The 19,707-nt window shown below is 36.2% G+C and overlaps 1 protein-coding gene across 5 annotated transcripts in view; it reads right to left on the bottom strand.

Moving 5' to 3' along the window:
* The window catches only part of LOC136039958 (activating transcription factor 7-interacting protein 1-like), a 114,196-nt gene that overhangs the window by 77,219 nt on the left and 17,270 nt on the right, over nucleotides 1–19,707 (bottom strand). Inside the window, exon 1 of one of the 5 annotated variants that reach the window (XM_065723974.1) lies at nucleotides 1,648–1,748. The exons of the other annotated variants lie outside the window; for them this stretch is intronic. The gene's annotated coding sequence lies outside the window, so the exon portion shown is untranslated. Of the gene's footprint in view, nucleotides 1–1,647; nucleotides 1,749–19,707 lie in introns of those variants that run through there. 5 annotated transcript variants of the gene reach the window in all.

Below are 19,707 nucleotides of genomic sequence, written 5' to 3'. Positions count from 1 at the left end.
ATGGTGGATAGAGGAACAACTGCGACGGTGGTGTTTATTATATACAGAAATGGGTATCCAATAACCATAACAATTACCATACCAATAGAACCATACCATATAACCATACGAATAACCATATCAATTACCATAAAATGGTAATTCAATGGGCAAATTTAATATTTGGTAATTGATTTCTATTTTATATCGAGATATTACCTAAGTTAGGGGCAAGACGACGATTTCAAGCAAAATTTGATTTAAACCAGCACAGATACTTGGAACAACTCTATCAAGACCCACAGTGTAAGAGACTTAACTTAAAAAAAATAATGTTGAGCCATTACCGAATGGCTTCATTTAATTTCTAAGATCTTAATGGCAGCAAAGGGTCGGGAACTTGAAAAAACATTTCTCAGTCCTAATTTAGGCTAACAATGTCATTCACCTGGCCCCTCATTTTTTTACGATGACAAGCATTCCGTAAATCAAAGTTTTACATACTGGGCCAGATATAGGCTGCATAAAGCTATATCATTTAGCTCCAGGATAAACAAAACTTAACTTGTCTGCTGGTTTGCATTATTCTCTTAACCATTACTCATCAACAGTTGGTCGCTAATGTAGAAAAAATACGAGTTAATTAGCAAAGTTCTTTAAATAGGCTAGGGCTCTTTACAGCTCAATTAGGGGTTAGGGAGTGTTGCTGACTCAATTGTTATGATAGTGACTATTACGCTTGAGAACAGTGTTGAGTGAGGATTCGAGCGGTACTAATGCTTTGTTATTATAGTGCTTAGTCCAGAATATGAAGGCGAATATTACCCATTGCCCGATGTAATTTTGTTATTTATATTCATGCTTAACCTTTCGCGTGGAGGGGACACTTGATTGGACCTCCCGCTCCCGTGGACATTCATACAAATAAGGCAACTTATCAACAATTTGAATAACCTTCGCGATCAAATGTATTCTCATCTGTCGAAATCTATATGCAAGCGAAGCGGTTGTACAGCCCAGTGATGAAAGAGGAATTGCTAACTTCTTTTCAAACAAGAAACACCAATTGTTTATTGGAGTGGGAACTGAGTGCTAGAGAATGGAATTTCACAGTAAAGGAAATAAGTGTATTAATTTTATCCTGGATTAGTATTAGTTCCGAAAGACGGAACTGTTTCTAACGGAATATGTTGTATGTTTTGCAGAGGAATTGTCTATGGATTCTTTAGGGTGCCCGTCTGACTGACAGAATTTCAAACAGTAAGGAGTAGGGAAAATGTGGTTCTATCCAGATTTCTATGGTTATAACGAGAGAAAGGTTACAATGCACATGTTTTGCGGATAGAGGATGCCAGATGGCCCTTTTCGGCCAACCATTTTCGTAAGGACGGATTTAAATAAAATTAGACATTCTTGGGAGGGTGTAAAGAGGGAGGTTTTGAATTAATTAAGATGAAGAAGGAGTGGGCATAGATGTGTTGGCCTAGGGCGACTTGGTGCAACGGTGAGTAGTAGAATGATATTAGTACTTCATTTCTTTACATAACCAAACTGTTTGTGAAGTTGAAAAATCTTTATGCTAGGTAAAAGTAAATTTCAGGAATGACTCACAGTGAAATTATAATCCATGTAGGTGAGCGCTTTTCAAAGAAATTGAAACCCACTTACTAGATCCTAAAACCAGTAAAGCCTTAAGAACAATCTTATTCGTTAGACTATCAACATCTTATCATTCATTCACGGAAGTCAATTTACGACTGAACATTCGTGATGACAAGAATGCAAATACCCGTACCCGTTACGCCTATAAAAATGTGGCAGGAAGCCAAAACTACAATGAATTCCTTACAAATTTAGTTATTGCTGACATAATAGAAAATGATTTGTTTGCGGGTATTCGAAAAAACAAAATAACGGTAATTTTGGTGAAAGTTTCCTATTGCAAATTAAACATCCTAATTCTTTCTATTCAGAACATTTCTAATTTTCTATATTGTTCGCTTACAGCGTATTACGAATTATCGGTATTACGAACCAAAGGCAGATGAGGAGTTAGCACCAAAAGAAGCTGACACGTGAAGCTGAGTTTAACTCTTTCTCTTAACTCTACTTTTTAAAACAGTAAAAGCTTTAGCGTAAAGAGCGGGGCGTTGAGGAGGAAAAGCCCTTTTCATATACGGAATAATTTCTGTTCGTTTTAAGTTTTAATGTCGCTCCTTACTTTCAGTTAAAAAACTTGTTTTTTTTATTTAATTTCTGAACGTTTTTGAATCAATGCATGTTTTGATTTCGGGTCTCCGCACATAAATATTTAAAGCGAAATTTGCATACTAATTTTTTTTTGGCTAAATGGCTTTCTCATAGTTTTAATCGGAAGATTTTGAGAAAAAGGAGCGGGGGAGGAGGCCTAGTTGCCCTCCGATTTTTTGATTACTTAAAAAGGCAACCAGAACTTCTAATATTTTTAAGAACGTTTTCATTGGTAAAAAATATACGTAACTTACGAATTAACTTACGTAACGAACTTCTATATTCGTATGTTTTTATTACGTACATGAAGGGGTTCACCCCCTCGTCAATACCTTGCTCTTTACGCTAAAACTTGAATTTTGTCCCAATTCCTTAATAATGACCCCAGAATCACAAAGGCTGTAGAATAAATAGTTGAAATTACTAAGAATACTTTAGCGTAAAGAGCGAGGTATTACAAGGAGGTGAACCTTTCATATGCGTAATAATTTCTGTTTGTTTTGTCTGTTGTTTTGAATAATTTCTGTTTGTTGAAAAAAACTTTTCATATTTTTTTTTCATTGTTTTTTAAATAATTCTAGAAAGTCCTGTGCTCTCTTCATTGAAATTCTTTTCCCCCATGACTAATTCCTCCATGGAAAGATCCTCCCACGTAGTCCTGCTCAACTTCTCCCCCCGAAAACCAAAAAATCCCCCTGAAAACGTCTGTACACTTCTCAATAGCCATTAGTGCATGTAAACAACGGTCAAAGTTTGTAATTTGCAGCCCCTCCCACGGGGACTCTGGGGGAGTAAGTCGTCCCCAAACACATAGCTATTAGGTTTTCCGACTATGATGAATAAAATGGTTATTTCAGAATTTTGATCCGGTGACTTAGGGGAAACAATGAGCGTGGGAGGGGGCCTAGGTGCCCTCCAATTTTTTTGGTCACTTAAAAAGGTCACTAGAACTTTTGATTCCCGTTAGGATGAGCCCTCTCACGACATTCTAGAACCACTGAGTCGATACGATCACCCCTGGGAAAAAAAAATAAACACGCATCCGTGATCTGTCTTCTGGCAAAAAATGCGAAATTCCACATTTTTGTAGATAGGAGCTTGAAACTTCTACAATAGGGTTCTCTGATACGCTGAATCGGACGATGTGATTTTAGTTAAGATTGTATTACTTTTAGAGGGTGTTTCCCCCTATTTTCTAAAATAAGGCACATTTTCTCAGGCTCGTAACTTTTGAGTTCGTTACCACGAACTGTTTTAAAACTTCTGTGGATAAAGTTTTGAAATGTATTTTATGTTCGTTTTCAACTAAAAGTATACTTATTGGCTGATAAAAAGAATATTTGCAAGTTTTTTTCTGTTTTTCTTCTTAAGAATCCAAATTTGGCTTATTTGTATTCTGTTCAAAATTTGCAACAACTTTATCAATAGCTGTAGAATAGAACTTTCTGAGAATAGAAATTCTGTAGTATTTTGTTTCTTTCAGAATAGAACTTTCAGAATAGAAATCTTATAGAACTCTTTCAGAACTTTCAGAATAGAAATTCTGTAGTATTTTGTTTTGTTTAAAAAATAAAAATGATGTGTTTTATGGGGTTTTTCTTCTTAAGGATCCAAGTTTGGCTTGTTATTTGTATTCTGTACAATACTTTGCAACAACTTTAATAATAGTCGTAAAATAAAACTTCGGACGAATGGGAAATATTGTTCGAATAAATGGATTAAAAATCTGCATTATTTTGGCCTTCTATAGGGCGTAACCCGTCCAAACCCTTAACTATATTGGTCTAAGATTTATCATTTTATTATTTATGACTTTATTGGTTTAAGATTTAACAACAATTTTAATTCTAAGAATCTTATTTTGTAGTATTTTGTTTTGTTTAAAAAATAAAAATGAGGTCTCGAGAATCAATACAATCATGTTCGTTTCCGACTGAACCTTCTCTTGGTTTCCAAACCTTCAGAAGTTTTTGCAGGCTAAAATTTTCAGCAGATCAGCATAAAAAAATATAATATTTCAGACCAAGATCCTTTAACCCGCTAATCTATGTCCTCAATCTATACCCAAGACATTTTAGATATACCATTTTGACAACATGGATGTAGACAGTGTCTTTTGATATATTTCAACATTCACTGGTACTTTCAACTTAAAACCCTTGGCACTTCCTGCGATAGTTGAAGATACGCCCTTTTGACAACCCGAAAGCAGAAAGCGTCTTTTGATTTAGTTGATCATCCCCCTCAACTTTCCTTGATAATTTAAACTTAACAGCCTTAGCTGCTCCTGAGATACTGCAGATATGCCATTTTGACAACCATGATGCACTCAGTGCCTTTTTATTCAGTTCAATATCCCCATCGACATTTTCAGAAAATTGTAATTGAATTTCCTTATTCGTCACTGAAACCTTGCAGACATGTCCTTTTGACAACCTGAATGCACACATGGTCTTTTGATACAGCTTAAAATTCCAAATAAGAGGCCCTGAAAGTTTCAACACAATAATTTTAGCTCTTTTTAAATATCACACATAGGCCTTTTTGAAAATTCGGATGAACATTTGTCCTTTGATTTAGTTTAAGACCCCTCTATACTTTCCTTAAAAATTTCAACTAACTATCCAAAGCTACATCTACGATATTGCATATATCGTATTTTGACAATCTGGGAACACATAAGTTCTTTTGAATTTGCCCAATATCTCCCTCAGAATTGCACAAATTTCAACTTAATGCGCTTAACCGCTACAGAGACATTGCGCATACGCCCTTTTGACAACTTCGATACATATAGCCAGTTGATTTAATTAAACGCTCCCCTCAACATAACTTGAGAGTGTCTACTGGTAATTTTATGGAGACTCATTGTTTGCATAATTTTTATGCAGACAATGGGTAAATTGAATTATTTATAACCCTTGCCCCAGACGCTACGAGGAGTCATGCCATCCTGGAAGCGGAGGCACATTTATTGGAGTCTTCGACTGTTTTGAACCAAATGGTTACTACAAAATTTGTTTCGGATTCATTTGGAGGGTAAACAGGAAGTTTCGCTTTGGCAGCACTATTACATTCCCCAGGAAAAGCTACGACTCCTTCCTTATTGGGCAGTACAATCGCCCTGATTGTAATCCGTTCGTAAGACATTGCAGATACGCTCATTTGACAATCTAGATACACATAGGGTGTTCCAATTTAGTTTTTACTCTCCCTCAGCGTTTTCTGATAGTTTCGACTCAGTACACTTAGCCGTTTCTGAGATATTACACAAAAGCCTTTTTGAAAACCAGGATGCATATCGGGTATTTTGATTAAGCCAAATATCCTCCTCAGCATTCCCTAAAAGCTTCAGCTTAATACCCTACCTTAAGCCGTTCCTGAGATTTTGCAGATACACCACTTTGAAGACCAGAATGCATAGAGCATTGCTTGATGTCGTGCAGCATTCCCCTCACCATACCTTACCTTAAGCCGTTCCTGAGATTTTGCAGATACGCCACTTTGAAGACCAGAATGCATGAAGTATTGCTCGATATCGTGCAGCATTTCCCACACCATACCCAGAGAGTTTGAAGCTAACACGCTTAGCATTTTGTGAGATTTTGCAGATAAGTCCTTGTGGTAACATGTAAATACATAGTGTCTTTTGATTTAGTTCAATATTCCCCTCTAAATTCCTTTAAAGTTTTACCTTAATTCCCTTGGCTGTTTCAGAAATATTCCCCTTTCCGTTATTAAGCTTTTTTTTGGACAATTACCAACTTACATTATTTACGGCCTTTGCCCAGGACTTGTTGGGGTAATGTCATCCCTAAAGACATCTCATTGCATCTTTCAACTTTTCTGAACAAAATTGCTATCTCAATATTTTGATTTGAAATATTTGATCGTATATATAGGATTACGGGGGGAAGGGGTAGAAAAAAGGCAAGGAAATCACTCTTTGGGGGGGGGGTAGAAAGTGTTTTCATTGTATGATTAACTAATTACAAATAAATCTTAACCATTTTTATATAATATAAAAATGGATGGAATATTTTAGGAAAATAATTTATGAAGCTGCTGATGGTGTTTTTAGGGAAGAAAACTGGGAACGCGTTAGGAATACTAGTGATATTACTTTATGCATAATAGAGCGGACGAGGGGCTTGTAGAAGAATTATGTGAGTGACAGATCATATGAAAGTAAGAGGAATGTGGATAAAAGTGCCGAGGATCAGGGAAATGCAGCTAGACGACACGACAGTAAAATATTGTACTGGCATTTTAATAAACTGAGAGGGAGTAGTCAATCTGAACTTGTCCTAGTTAAAGATATGAATGGGGCTAGAATTAGTGGCAAGGAAAAAGTTAAAGAGAGTTGGGAAGAACATTTTGAGAATGAGCTAAACCGGGATAGAGTTACAGGAAAAGATACTGTTGTAAATGAGTTCCGTGGCTTCAAAATGTGCTAACTACAATTTTTCTGTATATTATGCAGTAACAACTGTTTTCTTAAATGTTTCTTTCTCAAGAGTCCCATTTGTGGATCAATATCGATAACTAAATATTAAACAGGAAAAAATTTTAAAGGAACACTTAAGTCAAACTTAAAATAAAATGAATGTACTATAAAAAAAAACTGTTAAATAAAATGTTGAATTACTGAGATTCTCAAGAACTTAAATCATTATTTACTAAATATTCAGTTTATTTCCATGAATTATTTCTGGTCACTTTGATAATTATAGTTATTTAGTTTTAGTTTTCGTCTATATTTTAAAACATTAATACGCACTGTTCGAGATATATTTACTTTTCAATAAAACACAAATGACGCAATTTATATTTGATGTAATTCATTTTGAGTGTCTGTCCATTTTGCTTTTTATAGTTATTTCTGATCATTTTAAGTTTGAATCATTATGGGCTGTCTTCATTTCTCCTCGTCCTAACTTAAATACGACTCTACCTTTTTTGTAAAACCTCTCTTTCGTGAAAGTTTTCTTAATTAATTCACAAAAGATGGATGGTACCCCTTCATGGAATTCAAACAGATTACTAGGAGAACCAAAATGAATCAATGGAAATAAACAAATTCCTTCAGTCCTACATTTCAACATTAATTTATTTTTACGTAATTAATTAAACTTCTCGCCAGTCTGAAAATCCTCGTGCTAGGTGAGTGACACTTTTAGGAAATACTTCACAGCCAAAATTAGAATTCATTTCACTTAAAGCTTTTGATCAGAAGACATATTAGGACAAAAAACACTTAATTATTATATACAAAAGGAAGCCTTGACCAAAACTTTGTTTGTGAGAACCGCAACGACTTAGTCCCTTCACAGAATTAAATACAAAAAAACAAGTTTTTTTTAATGAAAGTAAGGAACGACATTAAAACTTAAAACGAACAGAAATTATTGTTTTTTGTTTTTTTTAAGTAGCTTCAAACTAACAATTATTGTTAGTTTTTTTTTAAGTAGAGATGTGAGAAAGAGTCAAACTTTAGCGTGAAGAGCAAGGCATTGAGGAGGGGAAAACCCCTTTCGTAAACGGCATAATTTCTTTTCGTTTTAAGTTTTAATGTCGCTCCTTACTTTCATTTAGAAAAACTTATTTTTTGTTTAATTTCTGGACGTTTTTTAATTAATGCATGTTTTGATCTTGGCTCTCCGCACATAAATAATTAAAACGAGATTTTACAAATTATTTTTTTTTTTGTTAAATGGCTATCTCATAGTTTTAATTGGAAGACTTTGAGAAAAAAGGAGCGATGGAGGAAACCTAGTTGCCCTTCAATTTTTGATTACTTAAAAAGGCAACTAGAACTTTTAATTTTTTACGAACATTTTCATCAGTGAAAAATATACATAATTTACGAATTAACTTACGTAACGAACTTCTATATTCGTATGTTTTTATTGCGTATATAAGGGGGTTCACCCCTCGTCGATACCTCGCTCTTTACACTAAAGCTTAAATTTTGTTCCAATTCCATAAGAATGACCCTTGAATCACAAAGGCCGTAGAATAAGTAGTTGAAATTACTAAAAATACTTTAGCGTAAAGAGCGAGGTATTATGAGGAGGTAAACCCCTCATATGCGTAATTATTTCTGCTCGTTTTAAGTTCTAATGCTGCTCCTCACTTTCAGTAGAAAAAAACTTTTCATATTTATTTTTTCATTGTTTTTTTAAATAATGCTAGAAAATCCTGCGCCACCTTCATTGAAAGTGTCTTCCCCCATGAGAAGTTTTTCCATGGAAAGATCCTCCCACGTAACCCCCCCACCTCAACTCTCCCTCCCAAACCGAAAAAATCCCCCTGAAAACGTCTGTACACTTCCCAGTAACCATTACTATATGTAAACACAGGTCAAAGTTTGTAACTTGCAACCCCTCCCAAGGGGACTGCGGGGGAGTAAGTCGTCCCCAAAGACATCGTTATTAGGTTTTTCGACTATGGTGAATAAAATGGCTATCTCAGAATTTTGATCCAGTGACTTTGGGGAAAAAATGAACGTGGGAGGGGGCCTAGGTGCCCTCCAATTTTTTGGTCACTTAAAAGGACACTAGATCTTTTAATTTCCGTTAGAATGAGCCCTCTCGCAACATTCTAGGACCACTGGGTCGATACAATTACCCCTGGGAAAAAAAAACAAAAAAACAAACCAAAAAACAAATAAACACGCATCCGTGATCTGTATTCTGGCAACAAATGCGAAATTCCACATTTTTATAGATAGGAGCTTGAAACTTCTACAAATAGGTTCTCTGCTACGCTGAATCTGATGGTGTGATTTTCGTTAAGATTGTATGACCTTTAGGGGGTGTTTTCCCCTATTTTCGAAAATGAGGCAAATTTTCTCAGGCTCGTAACTTTTGATGGGTAAGAATCAGCATTAAAATGCGATTCTTTTGATGTAACTATTGGTATCACAATTCCAGTTTTTAGGAGTTTCGGTTACTATTGAGCCGGGTCGCTCCTTACTACAGTTCGTTACCACAGACTGTTTGATTTAACTTACATATAAAGAGTGCTGATGAAAAGAATGCAATTATCCGAATCTGTTGCAAATAAGGAATACTGGAAAATGCCAATAATTAAACAATATGAATTAGCAATAACTGATTTAGCACATAATGGGCTGCAGATTTGTTGACAGGGTGTGGTTTAAGTTACGTAAAATAGCGGTAATTTTGGTGCATGTTTCAATGTAGTAATTTGGTGCATTCTTTAATGAACTAAACGCAAGAAGCGCATAAATCCTTTTCATTCAAAATTTGTATCTTCGTCATTTGTATACATGTTCAAACTTCCGTGCGTGTGGGCGTCGATCCAAACCTGAGAGCAATCGTGCAATTCGGCGACTTTTCGTAATCTGCTGCATCATGTCTACTAAAGAGAACACGGTCAGAGCGGTTGTACAGCCCAAAGATGGATGAGTTTCTAACTTATTTTTAAATATAAAGGATGTATCCCTTGTTCGGACAGATTACTAGGGGAGAAACTCTTGATCATGAGCCATTTAGAGAAATTCAACTTACTTTGTATTTCAAAAAAAACATTGAAGCCTTAAGGAAAACCGTATAAGTCAAATTTTCAATAATTCCTTTCACAAAAGTCAGCTGACTAACGAGGAATACTAATGAAAAGACTGCAATAGTCCATTTCCGTTGCGCCTAAAAGAATACTGGCAAAACACCAAAACTTAAATAAACAATCAACAACGACGATTTGGTAATTACTGGCACAACACATAAGTTACTGGCTTTACACATAATATAGATCGGTTACAGGGGATTTGAGTATTTTACGTAAAATTATAGTAATTCTGCAAAAAGTTTCCTTCTCTGAACGAAACACAGCAATAATGATTTTTTTCAAAATTCAGACATTTTCATTTCTATATTGAATTCTTCCATAGGTAGGGAGGGAAAGGTTTTCAATTGGATCCCCCATCACTTCGAGGTTCTATCCAAGCATGGCAGTAAGTCTTCAATTTTCTAATGTAATATACTCATATCTGTGAAGTTTGCGCATCAGAACGGTTTTAGAGCTCATCCGTGAAGAAGCTTCTAACTTCTTATCAAATAAGAAGAAGGTGACCTTTAGAGGGATAGGAATGGATTACTAATAAATAAGTTCCTTCTTCGCTGGATTAAAATCGATTTTTTTTATTTAAGTAAGCACACAGACTTTTAGTGAATTTGGAGAATCCTTGAAATGTAAAAAAGAACTTCAGGAATGGCTCACGGTCAAAAATAGAATCTAGGTAGATAAACGCTTTTGATCATAAGGTCTTGGAGAGAAATCCAAACTTTCTTCTTTTTTTTCTGAAGACAAATGACCCTGAAGGAAATCTTATTCGTCAGAATCCAAAGATTTCGCAGATACTCCCTGTTGACGACTTGGATACACATAGAGTAACGTGATTTGGTTCAACAATATCCCCTCCCCACCATTCGTTGAATGTTTCAACTTCAAGACCTTAGAAAGTCCAGGATATTGCAGATACGCCCTTTGACAACTGTCAAAATCTTCATTTAGTTCTTAAAATTAAAATTAAGTGTTTCATTGTTTTGCACCAAAAAACTAATAATCAAATAAACCTTTGATATTACTCTTGCAAATTCCCCAAACATGTGTCAGTGAATCAGTTTCAATTGACGTGTAGTTGCTATGAGTGCTTAAGTTTTCACCCGTTCTTTCGGCAAGCTAAACTGATATAATTACTGGACATCATCAACATTGTTGGTGTCTATAAAGAAAATGAGCCAGTAAAACCGTGGACTAAAGCAACACGATTTTACCGGCTTTTTCGATCTAGGTCAAGGATTCAATAAATGAGAAGAGTACCGAAACTATCGCATATACTCTCTGTGCATTATCATCTATCTTCCTTAATTTTTTTATTATTTATAATGTTTTTGGAGCGCCATCAAACAGCGGGTATACATACTTGGCGAAAGATCTGATGCAAGACTTGTAAAGCGAGATGACGGAGCTGAGCGTTAGAAGGTTTTTGCAGCAAAGGGTGATCCTCAGCTTTCTTGCGCAGGAGGTTCTCGCCCGACCGGGGTGGGTTTTCCAAGAGAAATCTGTGGACAAGTGGATTCCGAGGATACGAAAGCTCGTCGACTTTCTTTATAGCTTCTTTCATAAAGACGGATTTGGGGTATATGCAATGCAGTTTTGATCGTGAGATCATCAGCTCTTTTGTTTTCGATGCATTGAAACTAACCATCCAGGTATCGAACAACTTTTCGAGATCCATATACAGTGACAGGGAGACCTTGACATGGGTCTCCATGTTTTGGGATGACTATATGTATCGTGGTATCATCGACAAAGTGAAGCACAGGCCTCACAAGATTATCTCTCATGTTTTTATGGAAAGAATGAAAAGTGTAGGTCCCAATATACAAAGCTGGTGAACGCCTGCCTTTATTAAATATTCGAGGGAAGTGAATCCGTCAAAAACAAACCGTAGTAAACAACCAGAGAAAAAACTTTCAATCACCTTTGACACACGTCCTCTGACACCAAACACGTAAAGATTCTTCAGCAAGCCACGATGCCATACTCTATGGAAAGTTTTAACAATGTCAAATGATGATAACCTGATGTCATTTCCTTTTGCCAGAAGTTTGATCCACTCCTGGTGTTGTGCCATTGAGCAGTCAAGCGTTGAACGCTTCCGGCAGAATCCATATTGGCAAACACCGAAAATTGCGTTTGACTCAAGGTACTGATAAAAGCAAATGATGCGAATCCTTTTCGTACACTCTCCCAAATGCCAGAGAGTAGGCTGATGGGCCAGTATGAACCTTTTGACTTAGGTATAAGAATGAAATAGGCAGGCTTCTGTTTGCGTGGAAAGGTTCAGGGGGAAAGATACAGATAGAAAAGCGATGACAAAGGTCCAGCCAATCCGGCATTGCAGATCTTCAGGAAAATATTATGTATATTGTCAAAACCCACGAATTTGGTCACATCAAGACTCATCAGAATGCACAGGACCTTAAGAATGAATTAGCTCACAAGATCTAGGACACTATTCGTCCAATCAGGGAAATCGGGAACTTTTTACGTCGTCTTGCGGACTTGAGAGTTAGGCAAACGCATTTGTCCTTGACTGTGGGCCTTGCACAAAAGTCCCACCGTCAATTTTTAGGGAAGGAATTAGGCCTCTTTGGCAATTCTCCACAAGCCCTTAGCAGAGACATTTTGGAGACTCGTGGCGAATTTTTATTTGTACTGAAACTGTGATTGCGCAATCGTACGAACTGTGTCTTAAGGCTTTTACGAAATCAAATATGTCCTTTACATTCTTTGAGAATAGTCATCGCTTGTGTGCCTTTTTTCCCTCGGATAGTCTTTTTGCAGGGGATGTTGAACCAAGGCCTGAACTTGCTGGATACCTGCATCCACTTCAATGGGTTGTAGATTGCGATACAGTCGACTATGGTCTACTAGTAATTTTTTGCAGCAATCTCGGGCCCTTCAAGAAGAAGGGTCTCGATTGCTGAGAAGCAAGTACGTTTAATAAGCCATCCCATCATCTCTTTTGTATTGGCAGATTTGTCACTCGTGCTTTATAGTAGGTGGAACACGAAGATTCCCACTTGAAATGACGCCGACGTAGTCACTTTTGAGGGCATGAGCGTCAACCTTGAAAGAATTTGGGTGACCAGTAAGGAAAAGATCAAGACAAGATGATTCGTTTGGGCCATGGTAGGCATCGGAGTCAACAAGTTTTTCAACCCCATACTAAAGAGAAAGCCATACAAGTCTGACTCCTCTTTATCAGTGTTTTTGCTACGAAGCCATACGCTATGATGGACGTTGGTTTCTCCATGAAGGATGATGGCAGACTTAACATGTTTCGCCTCGACAATGAATATTTCAGAAACCAGATAACGTCTAATACTTCCAGAACTTAATATATTATCCCTTCGGTATCTTAGCAAAATATTATACACCTCTTGTATCTTTGTGGAAAATAATTTTTTAAAAACAATTTTTTCCGAGGGAAGTAAAGAGCGAAGTTGAAACTTAAAACGGACAAAATTATTACATCACAGCCTATTATACTAGCTGTTGAGGTGGCGCTTCGCGCCCCTCCCCCCAAGCCCCCCGCGCGCGTAAGTCGTTACGCGCCATTGTAGTTGTGTCCCTATGTCCCACACACGTAAAACTTGCGAATATACAACATTCTTCGCTGTCCCATTGTCTGCGCATATAAATAGATTGTCAGGTTTACCAACATATAATTGTCCATAAAACAATCCATATTCAGATCTATACCTCTTAATTCTAATGATTGCCCTTGAGCTTTGTTGATGGTGATTGATGGGTGTAAGTTACCGCAAGACCCCCCCCCCCGCGCGTAAGTCGTTACGCGCCATATTAGTTACGCACCATTGTAGTTGTGTCCCTGTGTCCCACCTGTGAATATAGATATATATATATATATATATATATATATATATATATATATATATATATATATATATATATATATATATATATATATATATATATATATACTACGTAAAACTTGCGAATATACAACATTCTTGGCTGTCCCATTGTCTGTGCATATAAATAGATTGTCAGGTTTACCGACTCTTGAACATGCAACATATAATTGTCCATGGGAAAAACAATCTGTATTCAGATATATACCTCATTATTCTAATGATTGCCCTTGGGCTTTGTTGATGGTGATTGCTAATCGAACATTCCCTGTGTCCCCGTCGTCATTTATATATCCCCCAGCGTCCCCGTTGTAGTTGTTTCCCTGTGTCCCAGTCGTCATTTGTGTCCCGATGTCCCAGTCTGTAATTTCTCTTTGAGTGTCCCGGTCGTCATTTATATTCCCTATGTCCCGGTGTCCCGGTCGTCATTTGTGTCCCGATGTCCCGGTCTGTAATTTCGTCAGTCGACAAACATGACGTCAGTCGACACACAAACATGACGTCACTCGACAGACACACAGACAACTTATTTTTATATATATAGATGTCCCGGTGTCCCAGTCGTCATTTGTGTCCCGATGTCCCGGTCTGTAATTTCGTCAGTCGACAAACATGACGTCAGTCGACACACAAACATAGAAAACTAGCGCTTTATTGAAAACACAAAAGTCAAGCATAAAAAACAGGAATATTGATTTGAAAGTCAAAAGTGAGAATCAAAAGCCAGATAACAAAGCCAAAAGTCAAAAGCCAGATAACAATAAACGAATCTATAAAGCTTTTCATGGTCTTATACAAGTTACGACATAAGTAACTATCAGTGTACAATCGAAATTATCTTAAAAACATAAGCGTAAAATTTAATATTTTTTTAATAGCCGCAAAGTAATTGAACAGCATAGAAACATTGGATGGATTTATCAGGTAGCATTTTTCTCTCGCCAGCTATAATACCAATAGTGAGTAACATACAAACTTGAATTGTGAGAAATATACTTTAGTATTACCTGAAATGAAGATCAAATAAGACACAATATGAACTCTGGAAATCCTGTTATTTCTCTCTATACAACAGTGAATTTCAAACTATGATAAATTATGAAGCTAGTCTATACTTCTAATACCAACAAGATGGCTTTACTTCGAATTTGTCTACAAACTAATCATGACATGTCCTTCTCAGAACCAAAACGAGAGTCAGTCATTGAACTGGGCCATTTTGCAGAAGTGATACCAAAAAACGGGAAAAATAAGCAACAATCCTAAAATGGTGGATTGTTGCTTTATTTTAAAAGGGATTGATAATATTTTTATTCTGTAAAAAGTGTTCTAAATTGGTTTGCATTTACTGAACCAAAACTCCCATATTATTTGGTGTTTTCAGTAAATCGTTAGTTTCCTATAATCCTAAAAGTATAGGGAAACATAATCAGTTGGTTTATTCGTACGTTTTATTGATATCTATAATAGACAGGCTATGAAGTAATGATTCTTGTCCGTTTTAAGTTTCAACTTTAAATTAATCTGCGTTCGTTTTTTATTAAAAGTTAATGTAGAAACAAGTTTAGTTTCAATTTAAACTTACTTTTAATACTATTTCTAATTATCACCAATCTAGGGGACATAAGACATATCAACAAAATATTGCAGACAACCTTGACAGCTACGAAAAGCTTCCAGTCTGTTACATAAAGTTCATTATCCATGCTTCACAAAACAATACCTGAAAAAGCCGTAATGAAGACAGGGCTTTATGAATCACCTACTTACTAGCAGAAACTAGAAGGCTACTGTAACAAAAGAGAGCTGTTTAAGGGTTCATTTAAAAGCTTATATTTATACCAAATTGCTTTTATAAATTTGAATTGATAGCAGATTCCCACAAAGTGCACTTTCGGTTGTTTCCCCATTTTTTTTTTTTTTTTTTTAAATGGAAAAAGTGCCTTTTCCAATGAAATGACAAAAAAAAAACCGTTTTTCAAAACCTAGACAAGAGCAAAAAATTAAGGGGGCAAGGGCACCCCTTCCCCTCAATGACCGCCGTTAGAAATGGCACACAGGCTTCACCACAGAGTGAAGTTTGAAGGTTCAATTCAAACTGTTGGTCATTCAAGCATAATTTTTCGTAGATTTCTAGTTGAAAAGTTTTTAGTTTTAGTTAATTTGTTTTCGCAATAATCTTTTACTTTTAAGATGAGTAGGTAATTTATGAAACTTACTAAGAGGCTCTGGAGGGAGAGCATATGTGAGGAGTTCTTATAAACCTCCAGTCAAGGGCTTTGGACCATAATTATTGCAATGGCACCGTTTTATGCTTCCAAACTCTTGCCAATTCAAGATGTGGCATCAAAATCGCTGTTTTTAGTGCTATATGGCACGTATAGATGGTAAAATTGATAAAAAGCACGTAGATATGAGCAATATGTTTAAAATGAGCCTTCCCAGGATATGCTTTAAAAATGAGTGCATCACATTCGCAAAAACAGTAGATTCTCTGAAAAGTAATCATAAGAAGGGACAAACCAGGACTGAAAAAAAATACAACCTGGGATCGCACGCATGATAATCTAATTTGAAGTCCACCGCTGTGCTAACAGAACCACACCTCTATTAATGTAATTTAATGCACTAGTGTTTGTAGGACTTCAATTTTCGGAGCATATTAAGCGTACCTGGAGGAGGAACATGCGGAATGTGTTCACGCAAACCTCCAATCAAAGGTTTTGGACCATAATTATTACAATGATACCGTTTTATAGTTCCAAGATTTTCCACTTAAAAGTGGAACCAAAAGTGTTGTATTCAGTGCTATATCTCACTAACGAATGGTAGAACTGACAAAAACCAGGTAGATATGAGTAAAAGTTTTCAAATGAGCCATTACCCATCTCTCTAAAAAGTTCTGGTAGCCCACTAGCCCCTGCTTTTCCACTTGAGACATGGTACCTAAAGTGCCATTTTTAGTGCCATTTGAAACTTGCATGTGGTGGAATTTATAGGTAGAACGTAGATATGAGCAATATTTTATATAAACTGTCAAAACCCTATCTAAGATGTTCTGGTAACTAAGTGTTGGGAAATACTTAAGTAAAAGTACTTTAGAAGTTTTTTACTTAAGTGAAAAATCCGAGTACTTGTACTCTACTTAAGTGAAAAATCTGAGTACTTGTACTCTTCTTAAGTAAAACATTTCTAAAGTACTTAATACTTATACTTGTTGTTCTGGTAGCCCAATAGACCTACTGAAAAAAAAAGAACGGGAGACAGATCAGTGCTAACGATGCATAAAAGTGATTTCCTTGTTATTTAAGGAGGGGGACTGTAATTTCCGCAATTAGTTTTCGACCATACTGATTCCAATTGTACACTTTTCATTCTGATATGGCGCCATTTTCGAGGGGTTTCAGGCTTTTCCTCGAAATCACCATAAATTTCTTTTCGCAACAAACTTATACTTTTAAGACGAACCGAAATAATAGTTACCATTCCTGAGTCAGTGTCACATGGCAATTTTTTCACTGGGTAGTTTTTTTTCAAAATGCGTTTTTTAACTTTTGGTTACTATGGGCTGTGGTTTACTCTTTATTAGGTTGCAGCTACCGCTGCAACCCTGATATTATCAGATATCGGGGTTTTAAAACACCAGATTAAGCTATTCTTTATTAACTGTGGGTTTAAGTGCCTTATGTATTGTAGTCACCTATTTCTATCAAATTTCAGTAAGATGACGCTGTCTTCTGTATGATGAAATGAGCGTGAGCTAAGAAACAACTATAAAGTCCTCGATGCACATAGATTTTCATCAAAGAATAACAGGTAAAGCTCTTTCCTAAAAAAGGTAAAGAATGTGTTTCCAGCTTATATGTGTGGGTCTTGATCTTCCAAATACTGGAATTGATGAGACCAGCATTTCTGAATTAAATTCCTTCAATGATATTCTATTTTTTAATTTTGATATCGCAAATTCGCTAAGTTTTGTTCTAGCAAAACGCACAAGCTTGTAAACTTTTTAGAGAACTAATAATTTTGAGTACCTTCAGAAACTTAGATTATCGCTTCTACCTTAACCAAAAGAAGAAATACTTCTTACACGTTTTTGGAGAATACAATAGTGAGAAATTTTTTTCTTCAGAAAATTGTGCTCCGGTTTCTTTATTATTTTGTTTTTATTCCTAATTTTTGTTAAATTTTGGCACCATTACTTTTTACGGGAGTAATGCTTTGAAAAGGAAGGAAACGATGTTAACTATACTATATTCAAAAATGAAGCATACGTTTTGAAATAATTTCGGAAGTTTTCATCATGCATCATATCCCCTTAACATCCTGGATACGTCTCAATCTTCCAAGAAGTGGAACTTACCTCGGTTATCCCAAAATAAATTCATTGAATTTCCAACCATCAGGGAACTCCCCGAAACAGCTGAAGTACTCAAATTATACTTCCTTTGAGCTGATTTTTAATATTTTCAAGCACGTATATTAGAACATTTTTAGTAAAATCCTGCAGAAGAAAATTCTGCTCTATTAGATCGAAAAAAAAATCCATAGTTTCTGCTGATGTGATCAAAACTGAATATATCTCCGGCACAAAACAAGAGAATCTAAATAGTTTTCCTGAGGTATCTGGGGGAATAGGTGTCGGCTTGTTGTTTCTGTCGTTTATTCGGATCCCTCATCAAAGCTCTATAAGCTGTGGCAAAACCACCTGCTCAATTTCAAATTGTTTGGCTGTACAAACTAGGGTAATCTTTTAAGGTATCGAATCCCCTTAGTTCCACCTGCGTTTTGAATATTATACAAAAAGCCATGTTACGGGTGTTAAAAATAAAAAAAATCATTCACACTTGTAATACATGAAAAGAAAATAAAACCGTGTGGACAAAGCATCCTTTTCATTGCTGCTTGATTCATTAATAACTTATTCCTAGGGTTACCTAATTCCACGACCAGTGTCAAACAGATCACATAAGCTTGTTCTGAGTCCAAAAAGGTCAAATACGTCGTTCCAAAACCTTTAATCCAAAGTCGTATCTGGGCGTGGGGAGAACACCTGGTTTGAACTCACTCTGAATTTTTTTTTTTGCTTGTAAAAAGTACCAAAAAATACATATAAACAAATGTATATTGTGTTTCGCAGTTTTTTGTGTCCTCCTCCCCCCCCCCCGAAAAATCTTGGGTACGGCCGGACCCTCGTTAGTATGTTACAAATAGGGTATATTACTTCACAGAGTCTTAACACAAATTGTTTTTTTTTTTTTTGGAAAATAGATCCATTGTTGGGGGTTTCATTCATCTGGCGCTGCATCTTTCGAAGTTGGCAAAAAAAACTTGTTTATACCTTTGCCAAAAGTTAATAGGATTTTTTTTTGGTTTCGTGTGAGAGGATTTACACCTCGATAAATCTTCGAAATCATATTTTGTAAGTTTTCTGTAAGCTGTATCTTCACTAGCTTTTTTCTTGCGAAGCTTGCTAAGTGACATACCAACGAAGACATCTTTACGGTCGCACACCTGATATTCACTCCTTAAACGATTTCAAATCCAAATCAAAAAAGAAGAAAGAATTGAACTTTTTTTTCTAGCTGAAAATAGGACGTTTTTGATTGATAATTGTAAGAGCTTTGCAGACTGGTCAGAGACTAAGGAACATTTTATCATTTTGACATAGTGAGGAGGTTAGGCTAAACCACATTTTTCATTCAATATGATTAATCAAACCCTTAAACCCATCGCGTCAGAAATCCGAGTTTTTCTAAGCCAGAACATTTTCTATTATCTGCTATCAAGGCCGTAGCAAGGGGAGTTAGGCGGTTCTAGCCCCCCCCCCCACCCCGAAATGTTTGTCCGACTCGTAAAAACGTTACAAAAATGAATAAAAACACATTTTTTGTGTTTCTGAAGTTTTTTATAACACACCCCCCACAAAAAATCCTTTTGTGCCCCCTCCCCCTCCTGAAAATATCCTAGATGCGGCCCTGTCTGCCATAAAGGGCCAGCATTCTAT

Source organism: Artemia franciscana, chromosome 20, assembly GCF_032884065.1.
Source record: "Artemia franciscana chromosome 20, ASM3288406v1, whole genome shotgun sequence".
NCBI lineage: Eukaryota > Metazoa > Arthropoda > Branchiopoda > Anostraca > Artemiidae > Artemia > Artemia franciscana.
Note: the sequence above shows the minus strand (reverse complement) of the source record. Positions and strands in the feature narration are given on the sequence as shown.